Source organism: Phasianus colchicus, chromosome 7 (genome assembly GCF_987193195.1).
Source record: "Phasianus colchicus chromosome 7, bPhaCol1.hap1.1, whole genome shotgun sequence".
Taxonomy (NCBI): Eukaryota; Metazoa; Chordata; class Aves; order Galliformes; family Phasianidae; genus Phasianus; species Phasianus colchicus.
The window spans coordinates 34,459,434-34,485,184 of NC_143442.1; the positions used below are offsets into that span (position 1 = coordinate 34,459,434).

At 45.2% G+C, this 25,751-nt stretch overlaps 1 long non-coding RNA gene across 5 annotated transcripts in view; it reads right to left on the reverse strand.

Annotated features, from left to right (window-relative positions):
* LOC116236042 (uncharacterized) overlaps positions 1-18,581 on the reverse strand; it is a 29,510-nt gene extending 10,929 nt beyond the window's left edge. For 2 of the 5 annotated variants that reach the window (XR_016468477.1, XR_016468475.1), the window contains exons 1-5: positions 15,338-18,581; positions 14,758-15,038; positions 11,139-11,252; positions 9,080-9,237; positions 977-1,206 (exon numbers count right to left, since the gene is read on the reverse strand). This is a non-coding gene — a long non-coding RNA (uncharacterized LOC116236042). Of the gene's footprint in view, positions 1-568; positions 747-976; positions 1,207-9,079; positions 9,238-11,138; positions 11,253-14,757; positions 15,039-15,337 lie in introns of all 5 variants that reach the window. The other 3 variants (XR_016468476.1, XR_016468474.1, XR_016468473.1) reach the window with 3 other exon arrangements.
* Between the last annotated feature and the right edge of the window lie 7,170 nt (positions 18,582-25,751).

Genomic DNA, 25,751 nt, shown 5'->3' on the forward strand with positions numbered 1-25,751 from the left:
TGGCGGCCGAAGGGCGCGGAGCTGGCTGGTAGCCCCATGCTGCTGGGATGCACTGGAAAAATCTTCCCTGCATGAAGGGAACCAGTTCAGAGCTGCAAATCAGAATTCTCCAGCCCCTACACCTCAAGAAAATAAGATTTTGTATGATACAGTTTAAATAAGAAAATAAAAAACTAGTGAAAGCTTACGTACACCTCACAACTTAGTGGCTGTGATTTTGCTGAAGAGCCTTTTTGCAAAGGCACATGGAGATATGTGATCATCCATCCTTCCTAAGCGAAAACCTGCCCTCAGGCTGAACCTGCTGTCTCCCAGGGAGGAAGAAAAGCTCTCTGAGTGATGAGCTGGCATGTGGACAGAAAGCAATAACATGGATGTGGTTGGGAAGCGGAGAGACCTGTGCTCCTGGGTTTCCTCCAGCTCCTCCAGTGTGTATGTTTAGGCAGGAACATGGGGTGCTGGGGGCATAAGGGGATGCTAAAGGGTAAACCACAACCTAAATTGATTGTTCGTTATAGAATCATAGCACTATAGAATGATTTAGGGCAAATGGAATTCCAAAACTCACCAGTCCCAACTGCTGCCATGGGCAGGCTGTCCAAAGTCACCCAGCCCAGCTTATAGAGGTGCTTTGGAGGACCCCCAGCCTCAGGGAGGTTGGGGGACGTGATCAGCCTGGTCAGCTAACTGAATGCTGAGTACTTCTGCTGCTTCAAGCTGTGGCTGCTCCCTCTCCCAATATGAGCCTGGCAGCAGACCAGGGAACAACGTTAGCAAAGGAAAAGATTCAATTATTTAATTCAGTTCCTTAACGCTCTGAAAATGAGCACAGGTTGCCAAATCAAACACTGGCACAAGTGGGAGGGAAAAAGTTAGGTGTGCTTTTGCTGGCTGCAAGCCTCCCCCTGGAGATGCCTTTCATTTAGGGCTGTTATCAGTTTGTTTCATCAAGTGAATACGATAACAAGGTACTCACATGCTTTTTGGATTTGCTTCTCTGTTTGTGCCGGATGGGTGACAGAGGATTGGTCTTCTTGTGTGCTCAGGGGGACAAAAGGAGAAGGCAAAGAGCAGAACGTAAGATGTCCAAGTCCAGGCTGACCTCAGCACACAGCTGGCCAAGGCACCACCCATGATGCTCTATGTCCAAAACTCAAATTATCCACCCTCCACGTGGCTCTGCACCTCCGCTTGGACCCACATGGTCTAAAAAGAGAAGAAAAAAAGAAAGTACAAGAAGAAACTTGTTCTTCTATTTACATTCTTACATTTTTTACAAGAAACTTCTAGTCTTACAAGCTGATACTTGTTGTTCTGTGCTCCTGCATATGAGCATCCAGTGCACAGTAAGGTAAGGGGACCAAGGCAAGCCCTCTTCCATCCACGTAGTAGAGAGAAAGTCATCCAGCAAGGCAGGGCTCATGGGGTGACGTGGGTTTTCTGTATCCCCATTTGGGACCTGCATGAATTAATGCACAATAAGGTCCTGTGTGATCCCTCACCAGCCCAATTTATCCTTTCTTTTAGCAAAGCTTGGAGCTTTCCGCAACGTTCGCTATGGCCTGAGCTGAGCTCAGCTGGAAGAAGCAGAGGTGTGAACTGGTTGAATGTGGAAGCCCAGGGATGGCAATTTCACAAACCTTTCATTTGTTTGTAGGAAAACATGAAGAAAAGGCAGAGAGCACAGACAACAGGCAGCAGGCCAGAGCCCAGTGCTGCTAGCATGCACCACACGTTCCTCTGGACGTCTCCAAAGCAATTTGGAAGAGCTCAGTCCTAGAAAGGCCACCAGCAAGCAGGGACATGCAATGCTTATTTTGTAGGTTTGCAGCTGGACCACGTCCATCACAGGGGTGCAAGTACTGATGCTGAGTGATGGACTGGGAGCAAAGTGATCTCTTTGCTCCACCAGTGTTTCTGTATCAGCTCTGGGTGCACCAGGACTGCCCCACAAATTGTGACTCCACTTTCTCAGAGTGGGAAGGAAAAGGAAACCATGGAACAAGGGTGAAGTGATGCCCAAGGCCTCACTGGGGGAAGCACAATGAGGAAACAAGCTTTACCAACAGCTCTGGAGCACGCCCTTGTTAATTTGTAAGGGAAGACAACAACTGCTTCTAGTGAGCAACATCCATTCTGAAAAATGCATGTAACTGCTGTATTTTTAAAACATATATATGTATGATGGTAACTACAGATTGAATCTTCAGCTCAAATTTTGAAGCCATCAAAGTGCAAGCCCTCTAATTTTCCATTCTGAAAGCCATGCTGCTACTTCTGTCCAGTACCAGAAAGCACTGGGTGTTTTTTGTGCCTGCTGAGGAGCAATGGCATTTGCCTGAATTTTGCCTTAGTTTACTCCCCTTCATCTACAGCCTGACGTGCAAGAAGCTGTAAATCTCTCTTTTCAGATGTAACTCTGCAGCATTTTCTTCAGCCTCCGAACCTCTCACATGATTGTGCTGGCACTAACGCCAGAAAAGTTTAGTCATGGCTTCTGTCCCTCCTGTGCCAAGGAAGACAGAAATGAAAACAACCAAATCCAAAGCTAGCTGATGGGCTACAACCCAGCTCAGAGCTGACAAGCTAGAGAGGCACAGAAAAAGGGGGGAATTTGCCCCAGGCAAGGTATCCACCAAGTGGGAATTTCTCCATAAATGAAAGGAACATCCAGTTCCATAAAACTTAAGATTTGAGCAAGTAGTAGAAACTCGTAAGGTGATCCCAAGGATCACTGAGGCAGATCCCAGACCTGCATCCTTTAGTAAAGCTGGGCAGCTTCATTATCCTTGTGACCACAGTGGTTTTCACTCCTAATTTTCCTATTCTTGAAAGAAAAGAAGAAGAAAGCAGAGCAAAAGCGAATCCCATCAGATGCCTCTCTTGTTTTTAAAGCAGAAATTCTGGTTTGGCTGCTGACACAATTTGAACCACTTTCTGCTGCAGTGCTGGAATGAAGTCTGCCATGGAGCATGGGCAGATAAAATTTGGGCCTCCCAACAGCTGAACCTCACTTTTCTGCCAGCCAACTTCATTGGCTGGCACTGTGCTGGAAGACACATCTGCAAATGCTCATGAATAGAGCACGAATCACGGCAAGACTTCATTTGTTTTTACTGCAGAAGAACCACCTTGGCTTTATGCAATGTGTGTGTATCTACCTGCACCTACAGACACAACCACGTATTAATCCACAGACCTCCATAACCAGGCTGAGATGCGAATGATGACTCCATTGATTTTTCTTCTGGAGCAAATTTCCCTGTTTACGATCCTTGAACTTAAAGTAAGTGGAACAATAATGTCAAAGCAGCCACGTGCTTCCTGTTTATCCTGCCATCCCTGCCTCTGCTCTGCTAGCAGCAGCCTGACCTGGAACTGAGCACAGGAAAACATGCAAAAGCAATTGGGCCACGAGAAATAGCTCGTCCTCATTCATTCTCCAGTTGATCTTCATGCATACCTTTTTTCATGGCAGCCAAGTCAGTCTTTCCAAATGAGCTTTCCAAGGCTTTCTCAAAACAGGCACAGCAGAAGACAAAGACACCAGGGCTCTTTAGAACCAGAGCTTGAAAAAAGCATTTTCCATGTCCACGAAAAAAAGGCTGAAGCAGCATCTAAGAAGCCATCCAGTTTTCTGCATGTAATGGTGACTAAGGCTACGCTGCATGATCACTCAGATGAGCAAACCTGGATTAGATCTGTACGTGCTCAGATTTGCTTGTATTTTACTTTAATTTTCAGGGCAGGAGTAAATGTGCACCATGCAAAGGATGGAGCTCACCAACTGGCTAACCTTGCTCTGGTTCAGTTGCACAGCCGTGCCTGACAACCCAGTGGGTCCCAATAAAGCCAAGACAGCAGGTGGTCACAGTCAGACACCATCGGGGAACTTTTGGGAAGAAAATGTGTGGGACAGAGAAACTTCTGAAGAAATGAAGGGCTGGGCAAAGAATAAACAAAGAAAAGTAAAGCAAAAATAAGAGCACGATCAAGAACTTAAGACTATGGGGAACATCACAATTCTAGCCCTTATGTAGATAAAAATGCTTAGATACAGTGGAACAAACATCAGGACAAATGCCATGTGGCAAAGGCAGAGGCTGAAAGATCGATAGATAGCTGCAGACAAGACATTCTCCCTGACTTTGTGTAGGCCAGGTTGCCCAAACCTCAGGGCAGGGCTAAAAACGATGAGAGTGGTATCAACTAAAACCCAGAAAGACCTGCATCTTTAGATCTCAAGCAGAGAGAGAGGTTAGTTGCTCTGGTCTTGTTGGACCAAACCATGGTGAAAAGTCCAACAATGGATTTGCAGAGATGGACACATGCCTGTCCTTTACTGCTGAAGTCTACAGTATGATGCAAGACTGTGCACATAAATTCCAACTGTAGGACTTCCCAAGCTCCCAGTTTTATCTGCTGCACTAAATAATCCCAAAACATTTGTTAAGTTCTAGGGGCATCAGAGCATCATGAGCAGGGAGACTAACGGCTGTATGAGGTTGCATGCCAGAAACCACTAGCTTCCTCAAAAGAAAGGCATACCACTTAGGCTGGAGGCTATTAGTTGCCAGTTACAGCTAAAAGAATGGTATTCTTTTAAGTGCAAAGTTCTGTGCTACTTGTCAGGAGATCTATGGCAAACACTGCTTTCTTGCTTCCCTTGCACCATGCAGGCCAGCAGTGGCAAGGGATGTTCTGCCGTCACCGCCGTCCGCTTGCTGATTTTGCCCCCGAGAGCAGCCCTTTGCCAGGAAAAACATTGGGATATTTCCATTTTAGGAAGTGAGCTGTTATTTCACTTTTTTGGCCAAGGCTGATTTACGCAATTTGATACTGGTAAGGGACTGAACCCTTTCACAACACTTTCTACTGTTCACAGCACTTTTAATTATCAGCAGATCTCCCCGTCTCTTTTGCACTCAGTGATTCCTGCTAAGAGGCCAGCTTCTCAAAATAGCTGAAATGCTGGTGGATGTGTGGATCTGAACAGAATATGTTGAGGCGTGACTCCAGGACCTCCTCCTCCAACTATGCAATGACATCCTGTAGACTTCTAATCAACGGTAGAAGAGAAGTAAAGCTAAGACACGTTAGTTTTCTATCATTGATTCCCATTATATTGCTATTTGCTAGGTACCTGAAAGCTCTGAGACAGACTATATCCTTTCCCTTGGCTTGATCAAAGATATAGCAAAGTATGTTTCTTGCTATCTGGAATAAGTAAATCAGGCATAGGAAGGAGAAAGAAGAAAAGAGAGGCCACACAGATCCTTCACATCTGTCTCATAATCACACTTATGGGCATCTACCCTGTAGCAACCATCCAACTCACGCCTAAATAAAACACTTAAGCTATCAGGTGCAAATTCAGTTCTTCTCACTCAGTTCTTGACTCTACTTCTACTGCAAGTTTGGATCTCAGAACAGCACAGGGAGCTCATCAAAACGCCACAATTACTTGTTGCCAAATTCAGGTGCTTCAAAACCACCTTTCCCTTTCTATTGCCTATAAGCAAGTCAGGAAGAAGATATAAATCCTTGGGAGAAAAACTGAGCTTTGGATGAGCTATTTTTCCATTTTCTCTGTTCCAGAGAATTGAAACCTCGGACTGAACTGCTGTGGTTCAGGTCATAGCACGGTACATCTTAACTCTCCAATTAACTACACACCAAAAATCATTCAGAAAGTCCCTGGCAAAACCAGAGGGAAAGTCAACATTTCTTGAATATCTTGAATAACGTCCTTCTCAAGCAGTTTTTCTTCCCTTGGAGTCAGCTGCTCTCAGTGTTACTGCTTCTGCAGTGGTTAGCTTTTGGCTATCTCCACTGAATTCAAGCATTTTCAAAGCAGAATCACGAAGCAATGAGCAGAATGCTGACAGATTTCTATCTGAACACAAAAATCACTCCAATTCCAAGAAATGGAATTCTACACTTTTCACTTATTTTTTTTCTTTTCTGCTTTCTTTCTTTCTGCTTTCTTTATTTGCCTCCAATCAAGCTCTTGCCCCTGAAGTCAATGGAAAAAGAATGGTTCGAAGTTGCTGGAGGAAAACCTGCATGGGGACAAGTTGTCTGAGCACTCACAGAAATCTAGAACGCATACAAATGGATGCATACTTGTGGGGAAAAAAAAACCAAAACGTGGTGCCATTTAACTGCCTTTCTAGATTTCCCTTCTTTGCTGGAGATCAGAGCTGGCAGAAAGGGTCAAGGTAAAAGTTGCTCTTGAAGACATACAGATAGAAAGGCAGGCACAAATACTGGTTCAGGAATAGTTTTCTTCATAGTTAAAGCGAAGAATTCTTGCAAATAGAAGTGACATACTGCTTTGGGTCATTTATTAGCTGGTAAGTGACAGGGCTTTTTATCTGAGCTATAAACTTCATCATCACAGTAAGCAACCACAGGGCATAGCATACAGAGATGGTCCTTTGATAAGGGCACGAACCCCCCTGAGGGGTAGTAAAGAGCCCAAAGACAAGAGGATGGATGTTTGGTTGACCACCATAGCAGCTCACATCTTTACTTGTGGAGGTAAACCACGTGCATGGAACCACCAGTCAAGGCCCTTGCATCTCAGTTGAGGAAGTACACAGATTATGCATGCCAGATATTCAGTCCATTACACTTCTGCTTTGCCTTAAAATATTACTGCAGTGATGCACGGAATTTCCCACCTTGCAGAGCCCCCAGCCAGCTTTCAAGACAGAGGTGCTGTGGCACATGGCTCTGCTCTGCCTTGCTGCACAGGGACAACCCTGTACAGAGATGCATTAAGAACATAAAGCAAAGGGAGACTGCAGCAATGGTTTCTAGTGACAGATATGGCTCACCAAAACCTGGCTTCGTGCTAGTGGCTGGGATTAATAAACCAATCTCCTGAGGCAGTGTGCCTGGTAGTCCCTTCTTACTGCTCTGGATTAATTGCCACTTGGGGCTGCCTTGGTGCTATTGGTGCATGGCCACCCTTTAACATGGGCCTCCAAAGGACAGCAAGGCATAGTGTTGATGAGGCTGTTGGAGAAGAGCTGCTTTTCTTCCCCTTAATGAATATCCCAAGTCAGAAGGGACTCCATGGGATCACCGAGTCCAACACAGCACCACTCAAACCCAAACGCTATGGCTGAGAACGGGGTCCCAATGCTCCCTGAGCTCCAGTATCAGGGCCGTGCCCACTGTCCTGGGAGCTGCTCCATGCCCATCACTGAGCCTCCCGACAGAGCTCTATCAGGTCACTCCCTCGATCTTCTCAACACAGAAAGGTCCAGTAGAGGACATGGCTTCCAGACCACAGAGACCACGAGGCATCATAAGATTCATCCATCAGTTTACACGCTGATGGGCAGATAGCCATAACGAGCTCCGGAAAGCTTGTGTTCAGCCTCAGTCCCGTAAGGAGGAAGATCAAAGGGAGCAGAACCTCAGGGATCAGGGCTGTCCTGAGGTAGGACATACACACTTGGCCCAAAGCACGCTCAAGGCGACCGCTCTGATTTCTCCTTGAATGCATTAAATGTGCAGAGCGGAAATATCTGGAGTTCAGCTGGGACAACATACAGCACAGCTGGGGACCCTAGAGAAATCTGAGGCTTTATGAACTTCTTCGAACATTTCCTTCCTTTTCTGCCTTTTTTGCCCCTCTGTTCTATTCCTTTTTTTCCTAAGAAGTGCTTCTTTTCCCAGGGAGAGAATATTAAGTTCTCGATTTAATAACCGTGGTGAGGGCTGCACTTTATAAGTAAATAGAGAGATGTGCGGTCACAGAAATAGGAAAAACTATGGGAAAAATACCTCTGTTAGAATTAGCCTCATCTCACTCTTCATGGTAGAGTACCAATCTTTAAAACCAAACTCTGCCTTCAAATACGATAATCCCCCAAATTTGCAAGCATCTAGGCATGCAGCAATGTGCAGCCAGCAGAGAGAGAAGCACGTCATGGGGAAAGTCAGTTTGTCTGAAGATGGGTTGGAGGGACATTTATTTGAGCCAGACTCTTTCCCTGGCGAGGCAAACCCCACTTTGCACTTTTTTTTTTTACATTTTATCCCAATGCCACAGTAATTTCCAAGTGACTTTTGCCTCTTTTTTTTTTTTTCTTGCAATGTGCCCACTGTCTCTGGGAGCCTTCTGGAAGAAAGGGCCTCAATCAGTGTAGATCATGAGTCACTTAGAGGGAAGGGAGGCTTCATTGGAACTGGGGATGTAGTTGGTTTGCAATTCTGTCCCTGAGTCTCAAGGAACCATGGGCACAGAAATCTGTGCAGGAGCTGGAAATGGTGACCAGTCAGGTCCCCAGCCAAACCAGGGTAAGATTTTTGCTCCATGAGTCTGATGACCACATCCAATAGCCAAGGGAGAAATCAGACAGGAATATCACCATGATGATAGCCATGGAAACTGCTAGCTGAAGGCACAGAGCCAAAGAAGGGAGAGAGTTCCCACAGAGCATACACCATGTGCTATCTTCCTGTCAGCAGCTATTTACTGGATATTCAACAGGCTGTGGCCAGGTTTTCCAATACACTCCTTTTCATCCCGCAAGAATACTCCAATCTTCTCTTAATTCAGCCTCCCTAGGTAGGAATTATAAGCTTAGGCTGCAAGGTAATAGCAGGCTAGAGGTTTTAGGGCACTCAAAATACATTTTACAAGGCTGATTGCCCACATGGTTGACACAGTGCCCATGTCAAGGTATTTCAACAGCATCCAGCTTCTTCAAACAAAACCAAGTAACCCACCTTTTACTTAGGCATGCTTTTTTCCTGCTAAAGCTCTCCCATTTTGTTGGCTTTGATAGAGACCTGATAAAACAGAGAAGTGTCTTCTGCAAGGTCACTTCCAGACACTGGCAACGGGCAGGAGCAGCAGGGAGCATTACAGCTGTGCTCTGGGCTCGTGGCTACACGAAAGCACCTTTGCCAAGAGGTGAGCACATCTCTCCATCACTGCTGGTGGCCCTCGCTCTGATGAGAAGCTCAAAGTTATTGAGCAACAAGAGATGGAGAAACAAACCACGAGGCTGGATGTGCCATCAGAAATAAAGTTTTCAGCTGCAACCAGCTTCCTTACCTCTGGTTTTCTGCTCTGTAAGAGCAGCAGCAGCAAACACCTCCCACAGCATGGTGCATTAAGGGGAAAAGTGGTCTTTGCTGTCCGGTTCAGATAGCTTGCCTTGCGTGTAGCTACCCTCATCATCCAAGGCAGACAGGCATCTTGGTGGTGCCAACCTGAAACGAGGACAGAAATACAGCTGGTGAAAACCTGGAAGAAGCGGGGAGCCCAGTCCATTGGGTCAAGTCCTGCCTGCTACCAAATATACAGGGCAGACATCCCAAAGGCAGGCAACAGCTCCTCCAGATAGGAACTTCACATGTGGGACTCCCGTATCAAATATCTGGGACACAAAATGTTTTGCATGCTGGAGTTATCCCAGTGAAGTGAAAGGGAGGGTGGAAAGTCAGCTAAAAGCACATGGCCATGTGCAGATGAAAGTGATATCAGTGATCTCTCTCTGGGAAAAAGGACAACAAAAAAAAACCCAGCAGATTATAAAACCAGAGGTTCCTTAGCTAAAGATAGCCTTGGCCTGCTGCTATCCAGGGCAAGCCTCTGCAAAATCACCAGCAGCTCCTCCACAGCCAGGTACATGCAAGCCTACAGCATCAATCTACACTCTGGGTCACTTCCCTCTGCTTGCTTCAGCTCAGAGGGAACATCTCCTGGAGGTGCCATCTCCCCCTCTGGCTGGAGCAGCGTATACAAGCTTTGGGCATTGCGACAGATTTCTAAGGAGCCCATGGGTACTTGAGACAAATCCCACCCTGACTACAGGGAGATGTGAAAATAAATCTACATTAAGCTAGGAAGACCTTGACAGGGAGAACCAAAGTGGCTTCATTTCCTGAGAAAGGCTCAGGCTTCAAAGCCTGGAGAACGCTCACAGAAAGTTTTCTATGCCAGTTAGCATGCAGGGAGTAGGGAAATGCTTCCCCTAAGATACATCCAGCTGGGTTTTAATTTCTTTCCATGGAATGGCTCCTGCCCACTGCACCGATCTCAGTGCCAGCAATGATTAGTACTGTCCTATCCTCTGCGTTTCAGTGTAAGTTATGGCTCTCCTGAGATACAGTAAGGGTGTATTAAAGATGTGGAATCTAAAATTCAGAAGTTCAGAAACAAAAAGACTTCGGGGACCAAACAGAAACACTGAAAATAGAAGTTCCACGAGCCAACACAAACTCAATTTCTTGTTCCATTCCCCTCCCATGCTTCTCTGCAACACTGAATGTGGGGGTCGAATAAAGTCATTCATAAATTTGTGCAGGACTAAGCAAATTCGTTTTGTTTGGGAAAACAATAGAGCTTTATCAAGAAAGTTGAAACGTTACTTTTGAACAATTTTTCGGAACAATTAAGTGTCAATTTCCAGCCAATACTTTGATCTTCCATTTGTGCATCTGCATTACCCTAAAATCAGCAGATACACACAGAAATCCTCACCCACCCAGTGCTTTCCCCAGGCTACGTGCCCACTGGCTGCCCCTCTGCAAGAGCAGCTTGGAGATTTCCAACAGGCTAAGCAAATCACATCCTCCCACCCCTTGACCAACGATGCAGCACCAGAGAGATGATGGAGAGCTACACAGAGAAGCTTGTTTTGTCTCATGGGAAAAGCATGGGTGGGAGCACCACATTCTGCCTTCTTGCCACCAGCAACCTAATCCTGGCCATTTTGGCCAGCTGCCCCAGGCCATGGCTTGCTTGATCACTAGCCATAGCATTACGCATCGTTCGTGGGAGGTTTTGCCCACAGAAATCAAATCTGTGTGAATCTTCCTAACATATGAACAGAAAGCTCTTCTTTTTCCCTTTCCAGAGTGGGAGGAAATAAAGCCATTTGAGCAATTAGCATTGCAGTCTGGCTGAATTTAATCCTGAAGGATAATACATATTGAACGTTATTGTTCAGGCATTTTGGTTATATGAGAATAGTCATAGAGCTGCCTCTCTATGCTGAGACAGCAGAAGACAAGAGAAGAAAGAAGGTTACTTAATGCAGGACAGGAGGGTGTGGAAGCCAGCTGTAGGTGTTTTAAAGCCCTGTCTTCTTTTCCACTGGAGATGTTACCTCCCTGGTAGGTATTGTCCAATCCTTCAGCTTCCAAAGTTTTCCTGCTGATAGAGGAGGTGAACCTCTCATCATCTGCTTCCAGACCTCAGAACATCTCACTTCATCATGAGCCTACAGAGAGAATTAAATACCTTGGATTGCATTCAGAAGTTATGCAGGAACCTTTGGAAACATTAAAAAAAAAGAAAAAAAGAGTCCAGGCCTTACATATAGACTGACAAATTCCCCTCTGCTATGAACCCACAGGTGCCATACAACACACCTGCACGCTCTCTCAAAAGACTATCAGGTGAAAACAGACAGACTTGAGAAAGACCTTTGAGTTCTTTTAAATACGCTGAGTTTTTCTGCTGCTCAAACAAGAGAGTTTGTGTCACTGCTGCCTTCTCCAACACGGTACAATTCAAGTTCTTATTGGGTGAAAAGCATAAACTATGATATCTCACGTTATAAATGGTTCTGTTACCAAAATGCTAATGTCATGGAATCATTCAGGTTGGAAAAGACCTCTAAGATCCCCAGTCCAACCCCAGCCCATGCCCACATCCCTCAGTGCCACATCCCCATGGCCCTTGAACACCTCCAGGGATGGACTGGCTGTCACAAATCTCCAGGCCACCAAGAGGTTAAGTATGCTGGTTTGGAGTTGAATTCTTTTGATAGAAAATAAAGAAATACCAGTTGACCCCTGGATAGATTTGGAAGCAGCAGGAAGATGTGGATAAATGAATGCCTTTGTGTAATCCATCAGTACGAGGCAGCTCTCTCTGGTTCAAAGTGCATCCTCCAAAGTGAAAACCAGGCTTTTCATCAGCATAAATTCCTCTTGGCTCTGACTAGGAACTCCAAAAGACTGAAACCTCTATTTAATCCTGTCGCTTGACCTCTTGTTTCTCCTGAGTTTCATTAACAGTATCCTGCTTGGATGAATTTGCTTTGAACAGCACATCAAAAATATTCATAGTGTAGGATTTAGAACTATATTTGGTTACAGGAACTTGTAACAAGAAACTTTTTTTTTTTTATTTCCCTAGAAAGCTCAAAGAATGCTGAAAGCTACATAATGAATGGAACCAGCCTAACTCTAACACATGATAGGTGAGACCTGAATAGAGCAGACCCCTGGCAAGCTGTGTGCTGTCCTGCTGTCCTAACAGGCTGTTTTCAGTCTGAGTAACTGCAATACGATTAAGGGCTGAGGGCTGAACCATGTTTTTCAGCCTACAAACAAACTTAAAGGTGAACCCTAAGATCTCTCACTGTAACGTTTTCTGTAGCACTCGATTTGCATCTAAAAGGTCTAGAAAAAGCCAAGCCATCACAGAGCATAAGCATCAGCCTGAAAGGTCCCCTGACTCCTGGATTTCCGTGGGAATCTGGAATTTGAACTGGGAAAGCCTAAGGCAGATTTCCTGGAATAAAGGAGTAGCTATTTAAAAAGCAATTAGAACACTTTGAAATCCGTAAACCCAAACAAATCACGCTGCAGGACAGTCTGTCTCCAATCACCACACCTATAAATCTGTCCTGAAGCATTAGCTGTGTCGTGATCTACTGAATAATACATCTTTATTACTTACTTGGGACCAAGGCACACTCCAGGGCAGGCAGAAGTTGCAGTTTCAGCTTCAAGCCAGACTCCACTGCAGCAGATCTCTGCTCTGGCACACCATGAGCATCCAGGCATTGCAATCTGGCTGCCCTGTCCTCCCTGCTTTACCCTGTTTCACCCAGATAGACTAAAGAAGTTTGCTGGAGGGGAAAGTCTAGCAATCCTTTGGATGAGCTGAAGTGCTGGTTATACGTGCATACAAGATGCACTCCTCCACCTTAGTAGGACCATCCAACCACAACCATCTCTTCAAGCATTTTATATCTCTCAGGTTTGATTTTAAGCCTAGAATAGTTCTGGCATGCTGCGGCCTCTGAGCAAAACTGAAGTGATGCTTGTATTCATCGTCTCTTGGGACAGCCTTCTGAAAATACAAATTCTGGATGGCACGGAGCAGTTGAGAAAATCTTATATAGGATCATATCAATCGACCTCCTGTGATGCTACAGCTGAAGACACCACAAGTTTCAAAAGGGAAGACAACTTCTGTTTCCTCAATGCCACAGCCAATCTTCATATATCATGACAGAGGAGTTGCTACTAAAAGAGCTTTCTCTCATTATAAAACGCTGGAATCTATGGAAACCTGCAGCAAGATGGAATGGGAAACTCAACTGGCACCTACTGGGGGCTCTGGTGCGATGATGTGGGAGGGCTGAGGCAGTGTTTACAGCTTTGTCTCTGTACAACTTTTGGAAAACAGTTCTCCTCTCCTTTCCCACATCTCCCATATATAAAACGTTAGGATTAACAGAATCTCACTTCACTGTTTTACATAATTATCTTAGGAAGGGGCTCTTTTTGCTCTATGTAGTGCTCAGCCTCAAAGAGTGTCAAAGCTCCATGGTGCAATAATAATTCAGATGCATCTAATAACTGACACATGGGTGGTAATGTTAAATGACTGCAGGTTCTTAAATAGCGGACTACACAGATGTTGAGATAGGCACTGATGCACTGGAACAGGTTGCCCAAGGAGGCTGTGGATGCCCCATCCCTGCAGGCATTCAAGACCAGGCTGGATGTGGCTCTGGGCAGCCTGGTCTGCTGGTTGGTGACCCTGCACATAGCAGGGGGTTGGAACTGGATGAGCACTGTGGTCCTTTTCAACCCAGGCCATTCTAGGATTCCATGATAGGCCAGTTGAGATAGGGATGACGTGTTCTATGGAGTACAAGGGTCTTGCTTCCTGTCTGGAGGCGAACTCTCGCTAAGCTCTGAAGCACTTCTCAAAGGGACAGCGTGCACATCAGCAAAGCAAGAGTCATTCCGCTGGCCAGGAGCCAGGTTTGCAGAGTGCAAATTAAATCCAAGGCAAACCCTCCAGCACTTTGTGGAAAGGTTCCCACTGACTCCATCAAGCTTTCATTGGAGTTTTTGAGCCGCAGCCAAAAACATTATTTTCTCCAGATCAGAGATGGGTTTGAGCAACAAGGTAACGCCTCCGTTACCCCCCGGCTGCAGGCAGAGGAAATCCTAACCTTATTAGAGAGCAGGGCTGGAAGATACCCCAGCATGGCACGCAAGAAAGCAGTCATGCAGATGGTATGCTGTTTTTGCCTTTGTCGTGCAAACACAAAGCATCTCCCCAAGTGTTTGACAGCTGGAAACAGCTGCACAGCTTCCTAAGGCAAAAGTGCTGGGAGCCACTTCACTGTAATACTTCATAAAACACTACACCCTGGTCTGCTTTCTTGCACATGTATATAGATTTGTTTGCTCTACACGTTCTACACTGCAGAAATATTTTCTATTTCCTGGCAGTCCTGGAAAACATTAAATGACCTCAGAGCATGACAGGCCAGATGCTCTTGCCCCGCTTGAGAGAAAAAAAAAAAGAAAAAGCACCAAAATTTGTAACACCTGTTCCAAGTCATATGTCCAGCTCTGCTAGTGAGAGCCCAGCGGTCCAGAGGGACCCAGCTGCTCAGTGTACACACAGGCAGGCTTCAGGGACCTCCCTCTCCAAGCAGAGACTGCCCTGTGTTTTTTTTGCAAACGTACCTGGCTAATGGGTGCTGTGCACCAATGCTTGTCCAACGTACATTGGAGGAGCTCCCCCCAAGCTCAAGCGATGGCTCTGCGTGAAGTCCTATCCCATTTAACTGCTGGAGCATTGAGACGGAAAGGAGTTTAAAAGAGTCATGTGGGAAAATCTCTGGCAGAGTGATGACTTGGACTGGCTGCCCAGACCTTTGTGCTATCTCTCTGCCTGACCCCCAGCACAACTCCTGCACCGGAGGCTGTCAAGCGAAGGATGCCAATAACACTGGGAAAACGTCTTCCTGTTGGAGAAGAAGAAAATAAAGGGTGGGGTGAGATGAGACCGACTATGAGGGATTTGGGGATTATTATTATTATTATAATCACTGCGGAGTTTCAGACTTTTTTTTGGTCTCTCTCCATTTTGAGCTTTGCAGATAGAAGACAACTACAGCTATCACCTCTGAAAGTTTTCCCTGGCACTTTGGTTGCTGCTCTGCCTCTGACCCCTCTTGGAAGCAGAGCTGGGAAGAGAGGAACCTGCAACTGCAGGCAGCCTCAGCCTAGCCAGGCATCTCCCCTTGCTGCTAACAGCACCTACCTGAAAGCAGGAGCTTCCACAGCAGCCAGGAGCCTTTCAGACCAACAGATCTCTGGGCCTGCACCCTCAAATCTGTAATTCTGAAGCTGAAGAGGTAACTAAAAAAAAAAAACTTAAGGGACCCTGTGTTTTCTTAGGTACTTTCTCCTGAAGGAGATTTGAGGTCTCAGCTTTCCCTGGGTCTTGAGGACAGGTCTTGGGAAGTTAAGTGCCTCTCTCTGTAAAAAAAAAAAAAAAAGGTAGGGGACCTGACCACAAAGGATAGGGTGACTTTTAGTACAGATAGCTGGACTAATTTCCTTTGTGAACAGTAAACTCTCTAGGAGCAAAGATCTCTTTGCATTGTTCAGGTAAGACTGGGAGGGGTGGGTGCTATCTCTACATAAATACATAAAGGAATTCCAAAGCAGAGCTAGGGTAGAGTCCTGCCAGATAGTAATGCCTGTCACTTACTGGTCGTTAGCATTAACATTAAGGCCTTGCTGCAGAGCTCTTTCACCACAGGGATGTAACAGGCATTCAATCATCTCCCAGTAGCCACCCCCAGTTCTCCCAACAGCTGCACAGACAATAAAATACCCATAAGCATGAGTCAAACAGCAATAACGGTTCAAAGTTTGATTTCCGATCTCATCTGGGGCTTTTTCTCAAGCCTGCTGACTGCCTGGGACTCTTCCCACTGACCTAAAAGGTCAGGGATTGGGCAAACACAACTAGTCAGGGACCGCATCCCTACTAGCTGCTGAGAGCCAGCTACTATGACTGCAGTTGGTGCAGCAGCACCGCTCACGTGGCTTTGCTGAGTCCCACTCCCCTGTGAAACAGGCTGCTTTTAGGGGAAGAGGTCTCCACTCGTTCAGGCTGTTCCTTAACGTGCTTCCTGGGACAAGGCACCACCACCAAGCACAATGGCATTGGCTCAACCTGTTTGCTCACCTTGTCTCTGCAAGCTTCCAGTAGCCCTTCAAACTCCTAGGGGCACTTGCCCCACTAAAACCTGCTCCTTTCTCTGAGACGAGGGTATCCTAAAAGCTGGAGCAAAGAGGAGATTGTTTTATCAGCAGTCAATATATCCCTCCTGCCTGCTGTTAGGGCCAATGTTTCATACACTTCTCCCAGGCTTCCAGAGCAGGAGGCTGCCCTGCTTGCCCCAGGGTTAATACCTGCTTCTTCTGGGCCACGCTGCACAACCCCATTCTCCACCACACAATAAGTTTTGGCAGGAGTTTAGGTTAAAAAGAACCCTCACCAAAGGTCATTTTGGTGTTGTTTTTCTTTTCGAAATCCCAGTAGAAAAAGCTCTCTCATGCTAATCCATCCCCAGACCTTTACCCTGATGATGCTTACCCACCCAGAAAGCAGATGGAGAGCAGATAAGCAGAAATGATAACACTTAGAAGTGTGATTCAAATGGCAGGGCTCACTGAGTTGGGGGATCTTGCATGGCAGGACCCAGCTCTTGCTTAGAGGAGAGCCTTCTTTTGGCAGTAACATTAAAGATGGTCCTCAGGAGGGGTGATTTCAGCTCCTGGCACTGACAAAGACCTCCTGCCTGACTTGGCCAACTCAGTCTTTCCCCCTCTCTCCAATGGCAGCGATATTCCTTCTGCTCCATGTTGTCTCTATATAATAAAGTTTTTTTGGAGGAAGGGTAGGATTAAACACGTGCTTTCTGGGCTTTGCTGGACCATGGCTGTGATTTCCCAGATCTGTTGGGTATAGTCCCAGTGTCTGCCTTAACTGGCAAACTGCAAGTGCCCCTTCAGCCCAAATAGGATCCTGGCCCTGCTGAGGTATTTTAAAGCCAATCAGTTATTACAGACACAGCTCTGCTATTAGCACATCATTAGCCAACATATCACAAATAGCTAAACAAATAAAAAGCTGCTCTATCCCAGGCCCTTCTCCAAGAGCCTGCTCTAACTGTTGACTACTCTGTGTTCTTGTAATATGTTGCTTTTTTTGGATTCGGTTTTCAACTCATAGAAAAACCTTGTTGTGTCAGAAAAATAAAATGCATTCTATTAAACAAATTTATCAGGAAAGGTGGTTTTTTAATTTATTATTCAGAGACAGGATAAGTTTTCTAGTTACATAGGCTGAGCTCAGCTCAGTGCTAACCTAGAGAGCAGACTAAATTTTCATTATCCATCTAATGATACAGAGCAATATCATTAGATTAAAGGCTTTCCAGACCTGATTAAAGGCTTTCCAGACCTTTCCAAAGGTCTGGGATCAGCTAGGAATCAAGATTTGGGATCATTCTCTCACCTGGGATGAAAACAAGACCCTTTCAGGAACATGTCTGAGATGGTTATTATGAGCTTTACCTCATTTTGTCATCTGTGCTGCTCTGGTTTCACAGTCCCAAAACACTCCAGAACAGACAGAATGGAAGCAGTGTAAGGTTTAGGTGGGAGACCTGTTTCACTGCCAGCTTTCCCCACCTGCGTGTGGCATCTCCTCTTTATATCACAGTGCAGCAGGATGCCAGAAGCCTTGGCTTCTTGTTTCTTCATCCCACCTGGGGGTCTTGCTGAGGAATGACCTTACACCAAAGAAACCCTGCACATTTCTCTTTGGGAAGAGGCCTTTGGTGTGGTTTTCAAGCAGTTGCTCTTATAGTTTTCCATCTCTCACTTCCACTTCTATGTTAAATATCCCATAGCTAATTTCAGCTCTGATCGACAAAGCAAAACAAACTACATTCATTCTTCTCATATTCCTTTCCCTGCTCTGAGCAAAAGCCAAAACTTTAGGAGTTGATATCTCTCCCTCTCACCTCCCTCATGCCCCAGTGTTTGCAGTATTTGCCTCAGGATTTGATGCACTCAGCCCACGAGGAGTGCTTGGTCTCTTACGCTATGTGTGCGATGCTGTCCAGGTCTGTACACTGTGATTCCCAAGAAGAGCAAAGCCAAGTATTGCATCTCAGCTGCTGATACGCAATCAGTTCCCACCAGCTTTCCAGCACACATCCCCAAAGGGTGATTCAGGGCTTGACAGTTAATGCCAAAAGCAAATGGCTCAAGACAGGCAGGAAAGAGAATGCAATTTCTTTTTAGCAAAGAGAATTCTCCAGAGACTGGCTGAGATGAGGAGGAAAGAAGGACCCCTCTAAGGCTCTACCTTGGTAAAAGAGGAACCCTTGGTGTTAACAGCACTGTACTCTGTCTCCTTGCCCCTGATTTCTGCAGGTCCATTTAACAGAAAGACTCAGGGTAAGTAACAGAAGTGAAGGCCCTCTGCTGGTTTTGCTAGCCTCCAATTTCTGTTGGCATCACCATAATCCCAAGATTAGTGCTTTCCCAGCATTTAAAGGCATGACCCTTGAGAGCCAGTGTGTCTTGTACTGTAAAACCAAACATCAGCTGAAGAGCAGCTAATTCCACTGACCAGAAGGGACACTAATAGCATTTATTTTCATTTACTGGCAATATCTAACCTCTTAAATAATATCAGATGGGCCAGCAACCTGGCCTTGAATAACGTGCTGCTCAGACTGCCTATAAATTAAGTTTTACCTTCCCTCTTTAACACAACAGCCACGCATCATCAAAGGATTGGCCAGGGAAAGACAGACACACGCCTGGGTACTGCAGGAGCCGTGTTCCTGCTAATCTCATACTGTCAGAAGGGCCATGACAAATACAATAGACACCGAGTTGCATTAGCCATGATTGGTGGCTGGGTGGTGCAGGAGCAGAGGACAGCAGCCAAATTCTTCGTATCTCCTTACTCTTGGCTGAACGGAACTCCAAAGAGATTACATCCTTAATTCTTCCCGTAGATGTAAAGTATGGCTATTTTTACCACACAGAGATGCAGAGCCAGGAGACGGATAGGGAGATGTAGCTCCGTTCTGCCTGCTTCAGCAGCTGCAGTCTTTGCAGTCATTCAGGAAAAATTCAGGAAATGGAGAACTTAAAGTTGGCTTCAGTGGAGTTTCCAATCAAGTATCTTGCCAAGCCAGGTGATACGGAGGACACAGAACCATTTGAATTGACTGTACTTCTTTTTGAGGAGGTTGTAGTGAAGCAGGGGTCAGACTCTTCTCCCAGGTAACAGTGGCAGGACAAGAGCTGGTGGCCTCAGGTTGCGCCAGGGGAGGAGGGATTCAGTTTGGACATTAGGAAGCATTTCTTCTCAGAAGGAGTGGTGAGACATTGGAACAGGCTGCCCAGGGAGGTGGTGGGGTCACCATTCCATGAGATGTTCCAGAACCATGAAGAAGCACTGAGGTTGTGGTCAGTGGGCATGGTGGGGGTGGGCTGGGGTTGGACTTGGGGATCTTAGAGGACTTCTGCAACCTGAATGATTCTATGATCGTGGTTTTCCAGTGGGGACTCCAGAGTCAGACCCAAAAGCAGAGAAATGGAAGTTGCTTCTTTTTCCAAGAACTGGGCTCAACTAAATATACCCAATGGCCCCCTGGTCTATCAAGCAGCAAAGGATGTGAGATATCTCCTACGCTGTCTGGATGATGCTGAGATGTTTGGAAGAACAGTCCATGACAACTGCTGATGGGGAGAGAGAGAGATCACATTATCAGGATAGAGACTGCTTGTTTCTCATCATACATTGGAAGTGCTGAAGGCCCAGCTCACATCACAACGCCCAGCAGATAATAGAATTCACCAGAACATGATTTTGCAACATGGAACAAATTCCCAGTAAGGCAGCACAAATCAATCTTTCCATATACACTGTGAGTTGGGCCGGGTGACTGACTCAGCTGGGAGTATAACCTTGGTCACTCAGTCATTTCTCTCTTGACCTGTTGAATGGGACCCAAATGTGTTCCCACTCGATTTGACAGAAGTGGATATAAACATAGCAAACCTTTGATAGCAAAGCAAATTTCCTTCCATTGCAGCTCAGGCAAGGCTGCAATAGAAATCTACACCACGGAATATAAATCAGTTGCAACCTATGGTTTGTGGGATTTAAAGATATAAAGCCATCATTATTTGGATTTATGCTTCTTTCCCGTCCCAAGGCAGAGTTCAAATGCATTACAGGTTTCCTCTGTTAGTCAAAGATTTCAGGAAGCATCCGACAGACCTGCAATGGCTACTGGCTGCTCAGTGAAATCCAGCTCTCCCAGGAGGCTGACTGCATGCCATTCAAACACTCTGTATGCACAGAATAGATCTGAGCTTTCCAGGCAAGCAGCAAACTCATTGCTGCCTAAATATGCTGAAAAATCTAGAGCAAACAGCAGCCACCCTAGGAAGGGGAAGCCCCATGTTGCTGGAGATCAGCTGGTCCAGCAAACAAGGGATTACACAAACAGCCAAGAAATCCCCAGGAGAGATGTGGCTGACACAGAATTTCTCACCATTATCAGACCTTAGAAGAGAGCAGGAATGAGCACGGTCCAGCTCACACAATCATTTCACGGAGCATCAGTTGTGTGATGATGGTGCTCCGAGGCACAGTGGATGGCACACGTGGTTCTACCTGGAAAGATTACCCCAATCCTGCTGTAGGATAGCCTCTCTCACAATTTGGTGCCATGTTCTTCTTGCCTTCCACGCTTAGCTACTTGCCTGCACAGTCTTGGCACTGCCTGTCCTCCAGCTCAGAACTAAGGCCAGCAGGAACCATCACATTATCCTACCAAACACTATTTTTAATCCAATTATCCTTCATCACAACCATCTTTTGACATTATTCTAAAAACCAGAGGGTGAAGAATCTACCATCTAGTGAAAAGTGTCTGAAGAGTCAAAAATAAAAGACAGTAGCAATGTTTTACTCCAGGTCTAAAACACTGTCCTCCCCTGATATAAACACAGTTGCTCTAGAAGGTGGTAACAACCGATTCTGAGCTCCACAGATAATTGCAGACCTAGATAAAGGCAAGGCAACTTGTCTTCTGAGTACCTAAGGGAAGAAGTGGGAGGCATGTCTGTATAAGGAGAAAGACAGACAGAGCTTTAGGGGCTGAAGAGCTGGAGATTTCGGACCAAGGAAACTGTTTGTTTCTCTTGAGATCATAGCAACAGGACATTGTGTGCATGTTTTGTAAGTAAATCACAATTTTTTTTCCAAGGAATACCTCTCTCCTCTTCTTAATGGAAAAAAAAACCAAAATCACACAACAGCACAAATCTGCCAGGCCAGGGGGACAGCACTATCCTCATCCAGCTTATCCCCTATTTTTCCAAAAGCACTTCCCAGCTCTAATCCCAAGGCAGTTAGTCCCCTCATGCAAACATATGAGCAGACTATTCAAGAGACACATAAATCAACAGAGAAGGTGACCTAGCCAATCCTTGGAAATAGTACAAAACCAAGGTTTGCTTTCAGTTGCTTCCTCCAGCCCATCCACGGGGCTGCTGCTGGGCCCTGCTCTGCCAGTTTCTGACCTGTTTTCAGCTCAGATACGAGCCATTCTCCCACTTCAGCTTCACAGGTACTGGTTACCAGAAGATTCTAAGCTTGGGTCCTCGTTGCTTGTTACAGTCCAGCAATTCCCCCCCTCAAGCCAAGGTTCATGAGGGGGATTTGGGGATATTGGGAACTCTCTTCCAGTCATCAGCTGGCTTCAGTTTCAGGCAGTGATCTTTGGAAGGCATCCCAGGTTGCTTCCCATCTTGTTAGGAATGTATTTCTTCTGTTTGAAGATCTCTTCTCCCTGCAGAGCACAACTGAAGACAGATTGTTACACCATTGTTTATCTGATTTGCAAGAAGCTGAAACACTCCAAAATTGTGAGCTACTTGGATAATGCAGAAAACACAACCTTCTCCAAAGCTAGCAGCAAAGTAGGTAAAAACTGCTCCAAGCAACTGTTTTGTGCTGCTAATTAGATCCTACACCAACTAGCAATTCCAGCACTGATTCAGAGAAGAAACAGAAGCAGAGACTAACTGCAGATACAAAGATGAGCTGGTGTAAACTGACACTATTTCATTTCTATCTGTCTCTACTGATTACTGAGGATCTCAATCACCAGACCGAATGCAGTAGATGGCTTGCACATGCAGGGAGCATGAGATATTGCTGGCAATCCTGAAGCACACAGATAGCAGAAAGCTTCCTAACATAAAGAATAAAGTTACTATCCAACTAGGGTTACATTTGCTTGCATTCTCTCTTTCTTCTCCAGTTTCTTTTGGCCTTGCAAGCAGGAAGAAATAAGCGTTGTAGCTATCACATTCCTTTTTCACTGCATCATTTCAAGTAATTCACTTCAAGGGCTTCCTTGGAAATACCTACAGGGGGGTAAATTCCCACCATGGACTAAGCAGCTGTGACCCTGCTGTCTGGGAAAACAGAATTAAATCACACTAATCAGAAACCTGAATCAATTTCTTTTCTATTTAGCCCAGAAGTATACACTCTCCTAGGGTATGTGACATCTAATACAAATTCTCAGGCAGAGACACAGTAGTAAAGATGTATGCATGTACCTGGAGATAAATGGCCAACAGTGCTGTTGCTTCATGGAACAGTTTCTCCCAAAATAGTGCTCTCCTACCCAGGCAACACAGAAAGCACAATTATCACTGATAAAAACTACACTGATTATCCCCTCAAGCAATGCGATGATCGAGCTGTTGTTGTCAGCACAGCTATTTAATACTTTGTGATATACAGATATCACATCTAATCTTAACAGTTCCTGAACTGAAAATTGCTGATTATCAGGAGATAAGGGGAAAGCATCAAATATACCAACCCTGTGCTTTGGTTCATGGCATCATTTCATAGCTGCTCCTGGAGACATCATGCTGGGCAAGATTATAACAGAAGAGGTATAATCAGACTCAGATATCAGACATTAAAAACACTGCTTAAAAAACCATAATAAGATTTTATAAAAGATAATCTTATTGAAGAGAAAGGCTGGGGAATGGTAAGTGATAAAGGCAAGTCATTTAAACACCACATCATACATTATTCCATAAACTGGTGGTTTAGCAGCAATGGAGATGCACAGCTCTTCATCCTGGACAATGCACAACAGGTGGTGTCTCAGGTTTTATTACTATCAATTGATTTTTGCCTTTTACTATTTAGAAGTAATTTAAAACAATGAAGAGTCAGTGGCAGATGAGTCATTTGGGACTGCACAGATGTGCTATTCTGCATCTGCCCAACCATTCTGATGTCTGTGAAAGGAGAGGGGGAAGTTTTCCTTAAATTCTCTATGGACTGTAGTTTTTTCCAAAGTTGAAGGCTGCAATAAGATAAAGAAGAGTAGTAAAAAGATGAGGGTGCTTGGGAATCCACATTGAACATACAAACCTATTCTCATTGCACAGATTGCTCCCTAGTTTATTTGTATGATATCCACGATGGCTGCAACTCAATTATTAGAGCACCAACAAGGTACTGAGAACTACACAATTAACATTCACAACTGCCAACCTATGAAGTGATTTAGTCTTAACACTTAAATTAAGCCTGGACGATAGAAAGTTTCTGGTTAAGGTTTTCCAGATGCTTTTGTGACTTCATAAACATAGCATGAAATTACACATCCAGCTTCAGCTCCGAACACGGTGTTAAATTAAGGCTTTCAAGACAGCATCTACTTAAAGAAAATCCTGAAATATAAAACAAAGGTTTATTATTATTTTCTATTCTAACGCTTTGAGTACTGAAAAGCCAGAAGACATTTCTCAGAAGAAAGCTGAAGATATTGTCAAGGAGGACTCAAAAAAAAGGCATGAGTAATTGGAAGAAACACAATGGTTGCAGTTGCTTTGGAAAGCTGATTGTTTTTACTCCTTGTGCTCATTAACACAGGAACTTGCCACAAACTCTAAAAAATCTCATTCTGGCATTCAAATGATTTTGAAATAAGTTCTTCTCATCTATGTGTCTTTTACTATGCATATACAATCAGAGAAAATAAATATTGGGGCATACAAAAGTATTTGCAGCAAGCAGAAATGCTATGGGCTCAGGTTGAAATGGCCAACTACAGTGCCATTCAAGATAAGCGGTTTTAGAAGGGGAAGGCAAAGCTCAGTTGTGAAGAACAAAAAGACAAAAACTACTTCTGGGTAGGAAAGAGCACGATCAGGAATTCACCCTTAACTCTCATCCAAAGCACTGCAGCAGGTGGATGTTCCAACCACCCTTAAGCAAACAGCATCACCCTGGCCTCACCTCTGCCAGGAGCTGTGTGCTTGAATGCCTGGTTAAACTCGAGGATGTTTTCATAGTGGAAACTTCTGCTGCTGCCCTGTCAACCAGCCGACTGCCCAGGGAAAAGTTGGTCTTAAGGCATCCCTGCTCAGCACGCTGTGCATCATCTGGGGCCATCTGAAAGCTCAGCATTAGCACTAGACAACATCTAGAGACTGCAGGTACCTTTTTTTTTTTTTTTTGGCTGGAGGATCATCCTTGCTATTTAGTCTGCTCTTATTCAGCATTCCCACTGCCTGTGAAAGGCTAGGAAAGAAGCGTGTTGGCCCTTCCTGCAGCATTACTCACAGAGGCTCCTTGGTATCTGAGTCACGGCTGGTTTGGGACTAAGGCCTGTGTGTGATTAGTCACTGGAATTTGGTGGGAGGCTATATTTAATAACACCCCTAGCTCTAGAGAAACAGGAAGCCAGGCAATCTTTAAGGACCGCAGATGCATTATAAACTCTTTCCAGAACCACCAGAAACGTAGCCAGCAAGAAAACAGTCAAATTAGCAAAAAAGCATGCATGTAGGCGGGCAGGCCATACTTCTGTACCCGTTCCATAATGTGAGCAGAGCTTTTGCCAAGCATCACATCTCTGGGCCAGGATGCATAGCTCTGACAGCGCAGAACATCTGCATGAGACCCTACAAGCATAGGCATCCTCAATACCTTTGGTCTAGACATACCATTGTGAGACAAGGTCCCATATAACGTATGTGCTGTTCATATGTGCTCCAGCTCCAGAACTGTAATTGCAGACGCTCCCAAGAATTTGGAGAATTAAATGCAAAAGGCACAGGAATCAAGAACAAGCGAGGAGGGCACTGTCAGGATAAGATGACTTTCTCCTTGACCATTAATCACCAAATGGTTTCGCTAAAGAATCGAGGACCTTTAATGAACTCAACTATTGCCAAATCTCTGCTTTGCTCCGGTTCCACCATCAGCTTCCCCCAAGTCAAAAAGATCAGGATCTACTCATGATCCAGCTTTCCCATCTGAAAGAGAACAATAACAGATATAACCTTCTTCTCCCGAGGCCACTGCAAAGACGTAACTATTAATGCTTGTAGATGCTCAGAATATGACAGAATGCCCTCAACCAACAGTTTCTGCACTCAAAGGAATACTTCAGCACGGTCCAGGGGATTTGGAACTTTTAGACCTAAACAGAGATCTGCATCGGCAGGGACACATCACAGTACCTTAACAGAACAGAAGAGACATCTCCCAGCCATTAACCTCACTCAACATCTTAAAC